Genomic DNA, 14,373 nt, shown 5'->3' on the forward strand with positions numbered 1-14,373 from the left:
GGAGAGGAGAGGAGAGGAGAGGAGAGGAGAGAAGAGAAGAGAAGAGAAGAGAAGAGAAGAGAAGAGAAGAGAAGAGAAGAGAAGAGAAGAGAAGAGGAGGCATTCCCTGGATGACCTTTCCTTCAGTCTCTGCTCCACACTTTGTCACCATATTTGCTCCTTGTGAGTATTTTGTTCCCCTTTCTAAGAAGGACTGAAACATCCTGGGGATTCATCCTATATTCAGTCACCAAACCCAGACATTATTTTGTATACCAAGAAATGCTTGTTGAAAGGAGCTGTTTCCTGAGAGGCCCTGCCAGAGCCTTACAAATACAGAGGCAGATGCTGGCAGCCAACCATTTGACTGAGTATGGGGTTCCTAATGGAGGAGTTATAGAAAGGACTGAAGGAGTTGAAGGGATTTACAATCCTATAGAAAAAACAACAATATCAACCAACCAGACATCCCATAGCTCCCAGGGACTAAGCCAACAACCAAGGATTTCAGCTGCATATATAGCAGAGGATGGCCTTGTCAGACATCAATGGGAGAAGAGGTTCTTGGTCCTATAAAGGCTTGATATATGCACCAGTATAGGTCAATCGAGGGCAGGAAGGTGGGTGAGTGGGTGGAGGAACACCCTCACAGAAGCAGGGGGAGGGGGTATGGGATGGGGGTTTCTGGGAGGGTATCCAGGAAAGGGGATGTCATTTGAAATATAAATAAAGAAAATACTCAAGAAAGAGAGAGAGAGAGAGAGAGAGAGAGAGACAGAGACAGAGACAGAGACAGAGAGACAGAGAGACAGAGAGTCAGAGAGAGAGAGAAATGCAAGGCATTTAGAACAATGTCTGCCAAGTATTCTAAAGTGTCCTTATTTTACCCTTTATTACAATTTTAAATCTTTTAATATACTGTTTTTACACCTACTTGTAGTTTTCAATTAATCAATTACCTAATATATTGGAATGTATAAAAACAATGTTCAGACGCTAGTATAACTCCTTACTGGTAACCAATAATTAATAGTAAAATATATTACAATGGTAGACTGCAATACACTGACTTTCTTGAAGAGTTTCCAAGATTCAGCTAACTTTTATTTCTACTTTATGTCTATTTCTTTTATGATAGGACTTCCAGCTTGTTACTATTTTCAAATTGTTTGCTTCTGTTTCCTCTTCTAACATTTGTTTATAACTCATTACAATTGAACATGATAATGGAAATAACAGGCTATAAAAAGCAGCCTATGACAGCTAATGGAAGAGTCAACAGGGCTATAAATATTTTGACTCTTTAGATTCCCTTCCCTCCTCTGTCTCACCACACCCAAATGCACTATTATTTTCTTGGTCCTGGCTAAGCTTGCAGGCTTGAGATTGATGGAAGTTGAGCCTTGTCAATGAGCCATCCCACACAACTCTCTAGTGTCAAGTTCTTCCTCAGATTTAGGGAGGATAGATGATTTTGCGTGAATAACCTAAGTTTGTCACAGTCGTTTCTTAGTGACTGTGAATTTCAACAGAACAAATATTTTTATGTGGAGATACAAAAACGATTCAGCTGCTCAGACTTATGTCTAACAGAATATGTTCATGTCCATCTGTAGGGAACTCTGGCTTCCAAAGTTGCCTGCTGTTTCTTCCACCACTGTACACTCTGTTGGCCCTCTTGTGTTCATGTGTTTCCACCTCCTTTTTTTTTTTTTTTTTTTTTGGTTTTTCGAGACAGGGTTTCTCTGTGTAGCCCTGGCTGTCCTGGCACTCACTTTGTAGACCAGGCTGGCCTCGAACTCAGAAATCCGCCTGCCTCTGCCTCCCGAGTGCTGGGATTAAAGGCGTGCGCCACCACGCCCGGCTCGTGTTTCCACCTCCTTAATTCAACTTTAACTTTCTTTATTACAGCTCTTCTATTTGTTCATGAGGGCAAATGGTGTTTTGCTTTATTTTGTTCTAATGCAAGCCACTGCTGATTTACTTCTGGCTTTTATTTTGGGGGTGCTGTTTGAAATTGTGTTTTTCTCACAGTTCAGCAAATTTTGGCTATTGCTCCCAACTTAACTTCCTAGAGAAAAATTAATCTCATCACAAAGAGACTAAATGGGGTTCACATTTGCTGGCTTTGTATTTCCAGACTGCTTAAACTTATTATTCTTTATCTCTTTTGCCTTACCATACTCTAGCTCTTTGGAACACATTACTGAAATTGGATCTTAAAGAGAACATTTGAAAAGAAAGGAAGGTCTCTACAATACAGTCTTGGTCACTTTAAAGACAAAATGTGTTCTGCACAAGTTCTCAGGAAGTTGCCTAAGTTGGCTCTGATCTTGCAGTATTTCTATTTTAGGTTCCACAGGGTTGCAACCACACATGTTTGACAACATGTTCACTCATTATCTTGTATTATTATACTGTAACTTTTTTTACTTTAAATAAATTAAAGTGAATTTAAACTTTACAAAAGACCATTTAATAGTCCTAAGTAACACTAAAAATAACCATAGTGTCATATCTTTTTTTATATGTTTTCAATTATGCCCAATATTTGTACTTACTTGAGGAATGCAATATGGTGTTTTGATTTGCATGTACTAGGTACTTTGCTTTAGCTCTTCATTTGTGGAACATATAATCATAATATGCTAAACGTGATATCACACCTCAGTGTTTCAAATATAGAATAAAGTCCCTATATTAAGGAGAGAGGGCTACAGACTCTTAAACAAACTACAACCAATTTTTACCTTGTTCATTTTTGAAAATGATTAAGATTTTGAGAAGAATAGACCAAAATTATCTCAAATACTGGAGGATCTGGATTGTATAGGTTGTAAACCTGGAAAAGTAGACTGTACCCTTGAACAATAAATAAGTCAATGCATTTCTGATGTGCACAGTAACATGGTCAGTGGACAGCACTAGCTTAAAGCTATACCTAATCAAACAGCCGAAAGCAAATCCAAAACCTTCATGATTGCAAACTTGCAAGAGCTATAGTTTACCTGTCAGTAGAGAGCTGGAATCTGAAGAGAGTACCTCTAGTAAGTAGACAGGGTCCCCAGTAGAGAGATGGGGTCCTTAACCTACCTTCAAAATTTTTGGTCCAGAGTTGTTCCTGTCTAAAAGAAATGCAGGAACAAGAATGGAGCAGAGACGGAAAGAAAGACCATCCAGTGACTGGCCCAACTTGGAATCCAGCCCATGCTTAGGCACCAAACCCCGACATTATTACTGATGCTATGTTGTACTTGCAGACTGGAGCCTAGCATGGATGTCCTCTGAAAGACTCTACCAGCGCTGACTAAGACAGATGCAGATACTCACAGCCAACCACTGGACTGAGTTCGGGGATCCCTACGGAAGAGTTAGCGGAAGAATCAAAGGAAATGAAGAAGATATCAACCCCATAGGAAGACCAACAATGTCAACTAACCTGTATTCCTGGGAGCTCCCAGAGACTTAGCCACCAACCAAAGAGCATGCACAGGCTGGTCTGAGAGTCCCTGCACATATGTATCAGAAGATGACCTTGTCTGGGAGTGGATGTTCCTAATCCTGGAGAGATTTGATACCCTAGATAAGGAGTATGGATGAACTGACTGATGCCTGTGAACAAAAGAGACTCATAATGAGAACTATCTCTAGAGTGGAGAAGCTCTCACAGCCAGCTGAGTTCCTGTATCATTCTGGTGTCTTCATTCTGACTTCCTTGCCCCCTCACTGTTGCTTAGCTTCTCAACAGGTGAAGTAAGCATGTAGATTCTAATCTGGTTTTCTGAATTAATGACCAGACAGAGGAGTTTAAAACTATTTTCCAAGAGTCCAACCCTAAGCATCTAACATCTTCTCTGCCTATGTTAGCTTGACATGGACCCAAAACCTTCAACAATGTGCTAGACTCTGGGCAGGTGATTCAACGTAATGGGGTCTGAATTACATTTTGGAAGCCTGTAGTCTCTGAGAGAACAAACAGTAAGTAAGGTTCAGTAGCTGATTTGAGTACTGTTGAGTGACACGATCATATTGGTATTGCTGAAGAGAATCATATATACAGTTCTTGGCTGTATATCAGCATTCTCCCTGGGCCTATCTATCAAAAATGAAGAATCAGTGGTCGAAGTCAGACAACGTCAGAGTATCTGGGTTGCATGAAGTGAAGCTGACACAGACAGAAAGCTACTAGGCTCTACTCAAACATCTTCACACAACTCTACAGCATGCACAACACTGGATTTCATTTTTCTTCTGTTTTAGTCTTAACAGACATTATTAAATTAGATGGATCAAGCATAAAGTAGTATCAGTGGGGAAAAATAGCTTCTTAGGAACCTCTGCTCCTCCAGAAGATTCACATTATTTGCTTCTCTTTGGGCATCCACTTCCCCTCAGCTGAACAGTTTTGTTCATCATTTTCTGAGTATGTGATGATAGACTTATCAGGGTGGTATGCAGGTAACAGAGGACCTCAGACACCTGGACACCAAAGCCCTGGAGTTTGAGATTAAACTCTTGGGGACCTCCCTTGCATTCTATCTTGTGTCTACTTGCTGCCTAGTTGCTAACTAACTACTTTCTCATTTTTCTTCGATTTTTTTTTCTTTTCTTCCTAGGATACCCTATCCTATCTTCAAATTGTACAGACACAAGTCCTCCGTAGTTGGATTCAGTTTGAGGGCACATCAGTTGTGGAAGAAAGCTATCAACATTTTCTTTAATTCTCCAAAGAATTCCAACATAGATAATGAATTGCATGGCCATCTAACTCCTTAGCCCATATCAGGCTTCAATGAATGCAGCTCACTAGGTTAGGCCAGCTTTAGAAGGATTTTCTGCCCACAACTGATCTTCCATCTTAGAAATAATGAAGGACATGAAAAAAAATGGAAAGTTATGGTCATTTTTTTTTCTTATCCCTATTCCCAATACGCCCTATCTGTACTGGCTAGTTTTGTGTCAATTTGACACAGCTGGAGTTACCATAGAAAAAGGAGCTTCAGTTGAAGAAATGCCTCTATGAGATACAGCTGTAAGGCATTTTCTCAATTAGTGATCAAGGGGAAAGGCTTCTTGTGGGTGGGACCATCTCTAGGCTGGTAATCTTGGTTCTATAAGAGAGCAGGCTGAGCAAGCCAGGGAAACAGGCCAGTAAAGAACATCCCTCCATGGCTTCTGCATCAGCTTCTGCTTTCTGACCTGCTTGAGTTCCAGTCCTGACTTCCTTTGGTGATGAACATCAGTATGAAAGTGTAAGCCAAATAAACCCTTTCCTCCCCAACTTGATGTTTGTGCAGGAATAGAAACCCTGACTAAGACACCCATCCTCCCCACATGAACGCCTTTTCTTAAACAGATATCTAGAGTAAAATCTGCAATGATGCAGCCAACCCACACAGCAAATCCTCCAGAGATCTGAGGTAACCACCCAGTCTTTCTTCATGTATGTTCCTATTTTAGGGTATTTATTCTATTAACATTTAAATAATTAATCAGCAAGCTTTCTGGAACCAGGAGGAGTTTATCAGGAAACAAGTGTTTAGATTAGTTTTGACAGAGAATTATACTAGATATCATCTGTACACATCTGAATATAGATATACATGTTCAAATTTTTGATGAACTTCCAAAATGCTTTAGGCTAAAACATAAGAACATAGAGGACAGAGAAGGGGACTAAAACTGAAGAATATGGAAAAAGAAAACCAGCAGTTTCATACAGTGGATCCATTAAGTGAAGGTGGCATCTCAGATGCAGGTTTTAGGCAGTCATAATAATATGAAAGTATTTCTCATTTAATAGTTGTCAAACTCTTTTGAATGAATGGTGTTCAACATCAGACAAGAGCAATGCATGACATCATCATGCCCTTGCCTATCAAATAGCTGTTCAGATTTTTGTTAGAACAATGATAGTTATAAGTCTACCATTCTATGTTAAATTAGATTTGCTTCAGACTAGAAGGTGCCACCAGCTTAAGTGAAAGGCAGAGAAATGAAACCATTTAACAGGATATGAGTTTTTGAGACTATAAGAAGCCAACTGCTAATCAATTTAGCCATTTAATGGTCAATTTGGACTGACATCTTTGGTTGTGGCTGCCTCACTGCACTTAGTAGATGTATTGTAGCTTATATTTCATCTTTGCTGCATTCTAGTGGGACTCACAGCTGAAACATCTGATATATTCTTTTCACTCAAAGCTCTCTGACTATTTTCCCCATGGAGTATTACACATAAATCTTATTCAGTATGTTGTTCTTTTCTTTTTTTAAAATTGGAGTATATGAAATATACAATCATTGATTTCTGAAAGCTGAAGCTTACAAGGAAAGATGATTGTAGGTAATAAAATTCTGAGAAGCCTTAATAAAATTATCATAATCAATAATTTTAATGGTGAAACTCTATAGTGACATAAAAGAGAATTATCTCAGTTATCAGCCTTTGGTTGACTGGCATATGTTGGTATGCAATGGGTACTATGATACATTTGAGATCAGAGTATAATTTTCTGTATTATTTTTTTCTTTAGGATAACATGCTTTTCAGTTGGTATAGATTGTGAAAACCCAGAAATTGAAGTCATACAGTGAAAATTTGAGAATAAGAGTATTTTGACTGAGATAACAGCAGTCTGCCTATAAGCCATCTGGAATACTTCTTTTGTTTAATCTCCTTGTTGTTCTACTTTTCCTAAATTTGGATTGGTTATTGTTGGTATCTGCTTCCCAGTCTGTAACTTGTTCTAGAATTTTATCTAGCCTGATCTATGGACAATTTGTACACCGTCTTTGGACATAAGCTTTTGAAGTTCTGATCTGTAACCGGGTCAACTAATTTTGGCTGTAAGCAGTTCACTAAATCATGTGATGGCATTAAACTTTGTGTTCTAAGTTATCTAGGAATGACTTATTATAGATGGGAAGATTTGCAGAGATAAATGAAAACATTACATGATTTAATGTAAGAAACTTAAAATTTTACAGATTTTGGAACCCATAAAGGCATCCTGAAATCAAGCCTCTATGAATGCCAAGGTGATATTTAAGTTAATGTTGTAAAATATATTTCTGATTCATGTACATTATAACACCTCTCTCTATCTCTCTGTCTCCATCTCTGTCTCCCTCTCTCTCTGTGAATGTGTGTGTGTGTGTGTGTGTTTGTGTGTGTGTATGCATGTAGGGACTGTGATCAGAATTTTTAAGAGATTGTCATCATGATCACTTTAGTTACACCATTATTTACCATGGGAATAATACAGAAGCAACCTCTGTGTCTATCAACAGAAGAAATGGTAAATCAGATATATAAAATTCAGCCATAAAGAGAAAGGAAAGTCAATTATTTACATTCCTTTTGGTTAGATTATAATTCTTAAAATTTTTATTCAGGATTTTATGAATTATGAGTTATAAATATTGGTTTAATATGTGAGGAAGTGCCAACAAGGCTTAAGAACAGACTTTGTCACTGTTTTTAATGGGGTCTGCAACCCTATAGGAGGAACAACTATATGAACTAACCAGTACCCCCACCCAGAGCTGTGTCTCTAGTTTCATATGTAGCAGAGTGGCCTAGTTGTCCATCAATGGGAGGAGAGGCCCTTGGTATTGCAAAGATCATGTGCCCCAGTACAGGGGAATGCCAGGGCCAGAAAGTGGAAGTGGGTTGGGGAGCAGGGTGGGGAAAAGGTATAGGTGGCTTCGGGGATAGCATTTAAAATGTAAATGAAGAAAATATCTAATAAAAAAAAGACAAATTTTACTTACAGTCTAGCAAACATAGATTTTACAATGCCTCAATTGTATAACTAGGATTCACTGTGTTTGAATATGTCTTGTATTGAAGGAAGAGGAACTAGTGTCAACAACATTCAGAGTGGCAGAGTCAGCTTAATTATAAGAGCAGTGGCAAGACAAACTTTTAAATTGCTAAGAATTATTGTACAGAAAAGTCCCAGAAACCACAGAATAACACACACTATAGCCACTCCTTTCAGCTGCCACAAGAATTACATGGCAAGAGCCTATTGTAAAGCCACACACACATTGACTGTAGGACACAGAGAACTTATGCTCAAAATGAACTAGAAGCTTCCTGCCTGCTAAGCGATTTCATATTTTTGAAAGATGCTATACAGATAGCTGGAAGAGAGAAGTCATGAGGTGTCTTTCCCAGTGGTAGGCGTTGAATGCTATTATACTGACATGACAGGCAAGATCTGCCTACTGGTGCAGTAGTGGGAACTATTACTGAGTAGCCATTCCCTTATGGTTAGAATAGAGGTTTGTCTCACAAGAGGTAAGAAATACTTGATAGAAATGCCCATGGCTCCTTGGAGAGATAATATACCCTTAGAGGTACTTACTATTATGGTTTTGCTAAAGCAACATGATATTAAAATGTCTTCAAAATATTGTTTATTACTACTATGGATAGGATGGTACTCTCATCCTTGATTAGAGAAGTGGCTTGCTTTTCAGTTAAATAGCAATGAATGCAGAATAGCTGCTTATGGTGCAAAGAATAATAAATAATGACTGTCTATATCAGTGGTGATCAACCTTCCTAATGCTCTGATCCTTTCACAGAGTTTCTTATATTGTAGTGACCCCAACCATAAAATTATTTTCCTTTCTACTTCATACCTGTAATTTTGTGACTTTTATAAAACATTATGTACATATTTTTGAAGATAGAGAATTGCCAAAAGGGTTGCAGCCCGTACATTGAGAACACTGTTCTCTGGCCATGCCACCACAAATACAGTCTGTGCCACTTCAGAATAAGTGACAGAAAGGTCATTGAAATTATGAACTCAGGAGGTGTGGTTTCCTCCATTGGGTTTCACAAGATAGGGCCAGTAAACATTCAGTCCTGGCTATTCTATTCTTTGGATGAAAAGATCTTCCCAAACTCAAAGGATCCATTATTACCACTGGGATGTGAGGTCTTTCTAGTTGATATTGTATTACCCAGGAGATACAGAAGAGGACCTAGACAGAGAAAATGAGATATATTTCTATAAGTTAATTCAACATAAAGAAAGATATCATTATAGCTGGGAATCTATTGGGTATTAATAGATGCTAGGAAAGTGGGATGTCTCCCTCCTCCCACCCAGTGGTAAGTTCTATTGGTGAGTCCACCATGCTCCAGCAGATTGCTTTACACAATGCCTTACAGACAGAGCCCTAGTTAGATTTTGTGAGTCAAAACATAAGATAAAAACCAAAACTAACTGAAACAAAATGCCATGACAATGGGAAGGAGAGCTGCCGGAAGGAGGGAGAACTGGTAGGGAAAGAAGGGGAATAAGAGAGTGTAAAGGGAGGCGAGTATTCTCGAGATGCATTATATACATTTATGAAGCCATCAAAGGTGAATCTTTATTTTTTTAAGGAAGAAACAATACACTCTACGTTCAATACGAATTTGAATGTCTGCAAGGACACACAGGGTATCAAGTCTGTGGAAGGTGATTTCAACACAGTGAGCTTTCATAACTAGTCAGACAATATAATTATGGGAGAACTCCAGGCACCAGGGTGAAAGCTGTTCATGTGACCAATATCCATTTGAATGTTTCTATGCCAATTTCATGGTTCCCTAGGAAGGTCTACTACTGAGATTGTGAAATCTACCATGCTGTGCTTGTCTTCTCTACAAAACAAGCATGCTAGGGAAAAGCCAAAAACTTTCGAAATTAAATATTCTTACAAGCCTAGTCTGTCTAACCTTTGACCAGAAACAGCTGGCCAGAGGCCATTTAAGACCTCAAAGGAGAGGAATGCTCTCTTGTCTCTGTTTGAGAAATAAAAAGGGATCCAGAAATGAATGTAGCTTGTACCATTCCCAGCAACCCTAAGATCTTTGGACAACAGTATTAGATGCCAACGGATCTATGCAATGTTTTTGAATCCAGAATGGGATATTTCCTGGAAGCCCAAAGAATTCTTGGGACTGCCACTTTACTTCTCTAGATCGTCCTGCGTCTGCCTGACATTTTAGGATCCCAGAGTCCTCCCAAACCACTGAAGGCTTTCAAATATGAAAACTAAATGTAATAGCTGCCCACCAATTTCAAATAGGAGAGCAACACCAGGGAAACTTTGAAATAAAACTGAGCTGAATGACAATGAATTTGTTTTTAATCTCACTTTGCACTGGGCAAAACCATGACCAACGTAGGCCTATATGGTCAAGGGAAGATAGAATCTATGGACCAGAGCCAAAGTGGCAACCTATACTCTGTGATTCAGACAGTGAAGACTCTGTTGAACTGGAAAGCTTCACTCTTTATGTTTAAAACACAGAATATAGAATATTCCACTGGACACAGTTTATTCATTCAAGAACTATGCTACCCAAAGAATCAGCATCTGGAATTCTAGTTAGAAAGCAAACATTCTAATTGTAGACATTTTAAGTTTGATATTTTTTTATGAGCAGGACCCTATGTTTAACTTTTCTTTCAGTCAAGAACTTTGAGACCTATACAATGAGATTGATACTCGACCCTGCTGCGGAGCTATCCCCAGTTATTTTCAGCTATCATCAGCAGAGTGAGCTGAATCAACAAAGCTGGACCAACAACAGGAAAACTTAATTGTTTGGTATAGGAGAACAGAGTACAATAAGAGAGATCCTGGTTTATAAGGAAAGAAGCAGTAGCCACATAAATATATGCAAATCAAAACCTTAACCGAGTCAAGAGATAGGACACAGCATATCCATAGCAACCATGATATGAAAGCGTTCTATTCAAAGCCAAAGGCTCCATCTTTCAATGTTTGGGAGATAAGACTTTGCCTAGCTGATGTTATATCACCCAGGAGATGCAGGAGAGAGGAAGGCTAATACAAGGGAAATGATGACTGTTTTACAAATTAAGCTCATAGGAAGAAAGAATCTTTGCTAACAGTCAGTGGAGGCTGGTAGGGGTTATAGATAGTCTCATGATCAGCATTAATATTGGCTTGTGAAAATGAAAGGCCAGAATCCCAAAAAATGTAACAATAATTTAAGATATAGAGACCATGAATTTGTGAGAAAGCAATGAGGTGGGAATGAAAAGGGTAACGAGGTAAAAATGAGGTAAGCAAAGGGGGTAAGATACTGTAATTATATTGTAATTTCAAAGATTAAATATATATTTGAAAGAATGTCTGTGAACTAATGATTCTACCATAAATTCTGAAGACAAGGTTTAAATTGTGGCTAGAGAGAGTTGTGTGTGAATCTCTGGGTCCTGCTCTGACATGCAGAGCTTACTCCAGTGAGGTTTATAATTGGAAACATTAGCATAATTCTTATCCAAGGAAAGGCTCAGGCAGGATATTGACTTTCTACTCTCTCTCTCTCTCTCTCTCTCTCTCTCTCTCTCTCTCCTGTGTATCTCTTATATGTGTGCACCAGAACTTGTGGTGGATGATTCTCCATTTCTAATCTGATAAGACATGTATCACCTCAGTTGAGAAATTTCAATCATAGCACACATCATACCTTGTCCATTTATTTGCTCCACGAGAACCAAGAGACAGAATGTCCAGTGCCCAAATGTTTGGTTCTTACCCCACTTCTCCAGGTGAGACTGATAAGCAGCTGGACAGGTCCCTAACATATCATCCAAGGTAGACAACCCCTATTTCATAGTCTCATGACCAATTTCAGTTAATTCTGTGATTTTAGATATATCCATGAGTAAAGGGGAGCTCAGGTTACCCTATGCAGAACTGTAAGACTGAATAATGAATATCCGAAACCAAGGACTTTTAATGCCTAAACTTGATTGAATTCATATTAATAACTATATCAAATAAATTCCAAATGGTCTACTTGCTATGTTTAACATTTTTAACTCAGAAAGTAAGGCCACACACCAAAAGCAAAATTTGAAATTAAAAAGAGATAAAGAATAGATCATATTTACAGTAGACCTAAGAGAGTTATAATATGAGTGGTACCCCATTTAGAAGGATGAACTCTTACAGGTTATACTATCCTTTCAAGGGTATGCATGATGAGAGGCATAATCGACTTTCTCTTACTCTCCTAATTCTAGAACAGTTTGTCTAAAGACCCCCATCTTTCCATATGGATGCTACAGTTCAAATGGGAGTCACACTGGTGAATTAGGGAAAAAACAATAGTTACACAAATGATTACTTTCATAATACAATTCACACCGTCTATATTAGTTCTTAGCAGGAATTAGTTAAATATCATTTTTAAAAGTCAGGAGAACAAATTATGATGACGTTAAGAATATATTAACAATTCACATTGTTACACCAAATGCAAATGAAGTATTATAATTCTAAATTCCCCAAATGTTATGACTGGGATTCTATTTCAATTAGTAGATAGCCCAATAACTCGTCAAATGATTACTCAGAGTATGAAAGTAGGAGGGTAACTGTAAAGTGAGTGAAAGAAGCCCACAGAAGAGGAAAGGGGCTTTTATTTCTTATGGGTCTTGTCTGTACTACTTGTAAAAGTAGCAGCTGATAATAGCACCTCAGAGCTAGTCATGGCAGGCAAGGTGGCAGGATTCTGAACACTCCACAGCAGGTTCCTTCTACTGTGCTTTATATTCTCTCTAAATGCCTACCAAAATACTTCCACCCTTCTATTTCAGTTTTTCCTGACCAAAATCCACATGGCACATTGAACAAGTCTATCAGCTGAGAGGATTATATGGATCCAGCATTAGCACTGCTCTGATAATTTTGTAAGTGTTGGAGGTATCACAACCAGAATAGCATCATGCAAAAGGACAAAAAGACGTCTAGAAGGAATGAACGTGCTTGAGAGATCACATCATACAGCAAATAAAACGTAAGCCATGTTGAATCAAATACTGTCAAACTCCAATCTGTTCAAAATAAACACACCAATTCCAATAACATTCCTCATCTGTTTTAATACCGAGGCTGGCACATCAAAAGTTCCACTCTTGAATGTACAATATTACCCAAAATACAGAGTCTGAATTCCTTAATAGTATAGTCCAACTCTCATAACCTGCCTCATCTGTTCTGACCATCACTTCCTAGGGAGTTCTAGAAATTTTACAGAACCAGATTGTCTCTTGGTTTCAGTTTACCTGGGTGATATACCTAACCACACATGCAAAGCAAGCACCCACCTTGCAACTGCTAGTTCTGGTCTAGATATTACTGTTCTTTATGATTCTCAAACATTTCCCAAAGATTGTACACGGGGTGGGGCGGGTGAAATGGGATGGAAAAGCGGGGTACAGCCATGAGCTATCCCCATCCTGGGATTGTCACTAAAAGAAAAAAAAATGCACTTACTTGCTGCCAAATGCTAGTCTTCACTAAAACTCCAGCAAGAACCCCAGATGCAAGGCTCATGAGAGCCCTTTGCTCTCCTGGGCTTGTCTTTCTTCTCAGATCTCTACTAAGGAGGTTGTTGCAATGTGGTTGCTGTCCACTGCTGCTTCCAGCTAGACACTCAGCCACCCGGCTAGCTCCACAGACCCAGAGACCACCTACAGACAGATGCCTAGCAAGCCTTGTAGCTGTTTTTTGTTTCCTTTCCCTTCCTGCCTCCCTTCTCTTGGCCACTCCCCCACCCTCATCTCCAGGCCAGTCTGTGACTCTAGAAGCTAGATCAGCGTGGGCGGCTGATATTGACAGAGACCCAGCTGCAGAGGCAATAACAGCTTCAGCAGTGGCTTTGCATTCTCCTGCTCCCTGGGAAGGAGCCAGTCAGTCAAGGGGGATTAGGATTTTGTGAAGAGAGGAGAGAGCTGGGCAAAGACATGAAAGGTCTAAAATGTGGGAGAACAGCAAAAGCAGGATGACGCTAAATTGTATGTTTGTATGCCACTGAGTGTGTAGAAAAAGGGAGGGAAATATATTAAGGGGAGGATGGCAAATGCAGGGTCCTGATCTGCAGAAAGCTTTCCCTACACTGGTCTGGCTGCCCAATAGAACACATGCGGGTAAAATGTCAGCCTGGCCTGTCAGCCTTCAGGATGGGAAACTGGACATTGCAGTGGATGTTGTTCTGTGCAGGTGTGCAACTGCGTAGGAGGTACTTTATTGGAAGACAAAAACCATTGGATATTTGTGTCGAACTCTGGCTACTGGAAGATAAATGAGGCACGGAGGAGACTGTTATTGGTCTTTTAAAAAATCGGCATGTTCTACGTCTAGAATGTGTTCTGAGAGGTTTAGGGAAGATGTACTCATTTATTTGTTTGTTTGTTTTCTGAGATGGAGCAGAGGTTTTGAAACAACATAGACCATTCATTGTATAATCCTATTTTGTCCAGGTTTTATTAAAACTATGGTTTGTTAAAAATCAGCATATGTCCATGAATAAAAAAATATTTTACAGAATTTAACCTAGCACTA

At 39.1% G+C, this 14,373-nt stretch overlaps 1 protein-coding gene across 1 annotated transcript in view; it reads right to left on the reverse strand.

Moving 5' to 3' along the window:
* Scn7a (sodium voltage-gated channel alpha subunit 7) overlaps positions 1-13,524 on the reverse strand; it is a 94,898-nt gene extending 81,374 nt beyond the window's left edge. Inside the window, exon 1 of the mRNA XM_021156416.2 lies at positions 13,306-13,524. The gene's annotated coding sequence lies outside the window, so the exon portion shown is untranslated. The remainder of the gene's footprint in view (positions 1-13,305) is intronic.
* Positions 13,525-14,373: the final 849 nt, after the last annotated feature.

Source organism: Mus caroli, chromosome 2 (genome assembly GCF_900094665.2).
Source record: "Mus caroli chromosome 2, CAROLI_EIJ_v1.1, whole genome shotgun sequence".
Taxonomy (NCBI): Eukaryota; Metazoa; Chordata; class Mammalia; order Rodentia; family Muridae; genus Mus; species Mus caroli.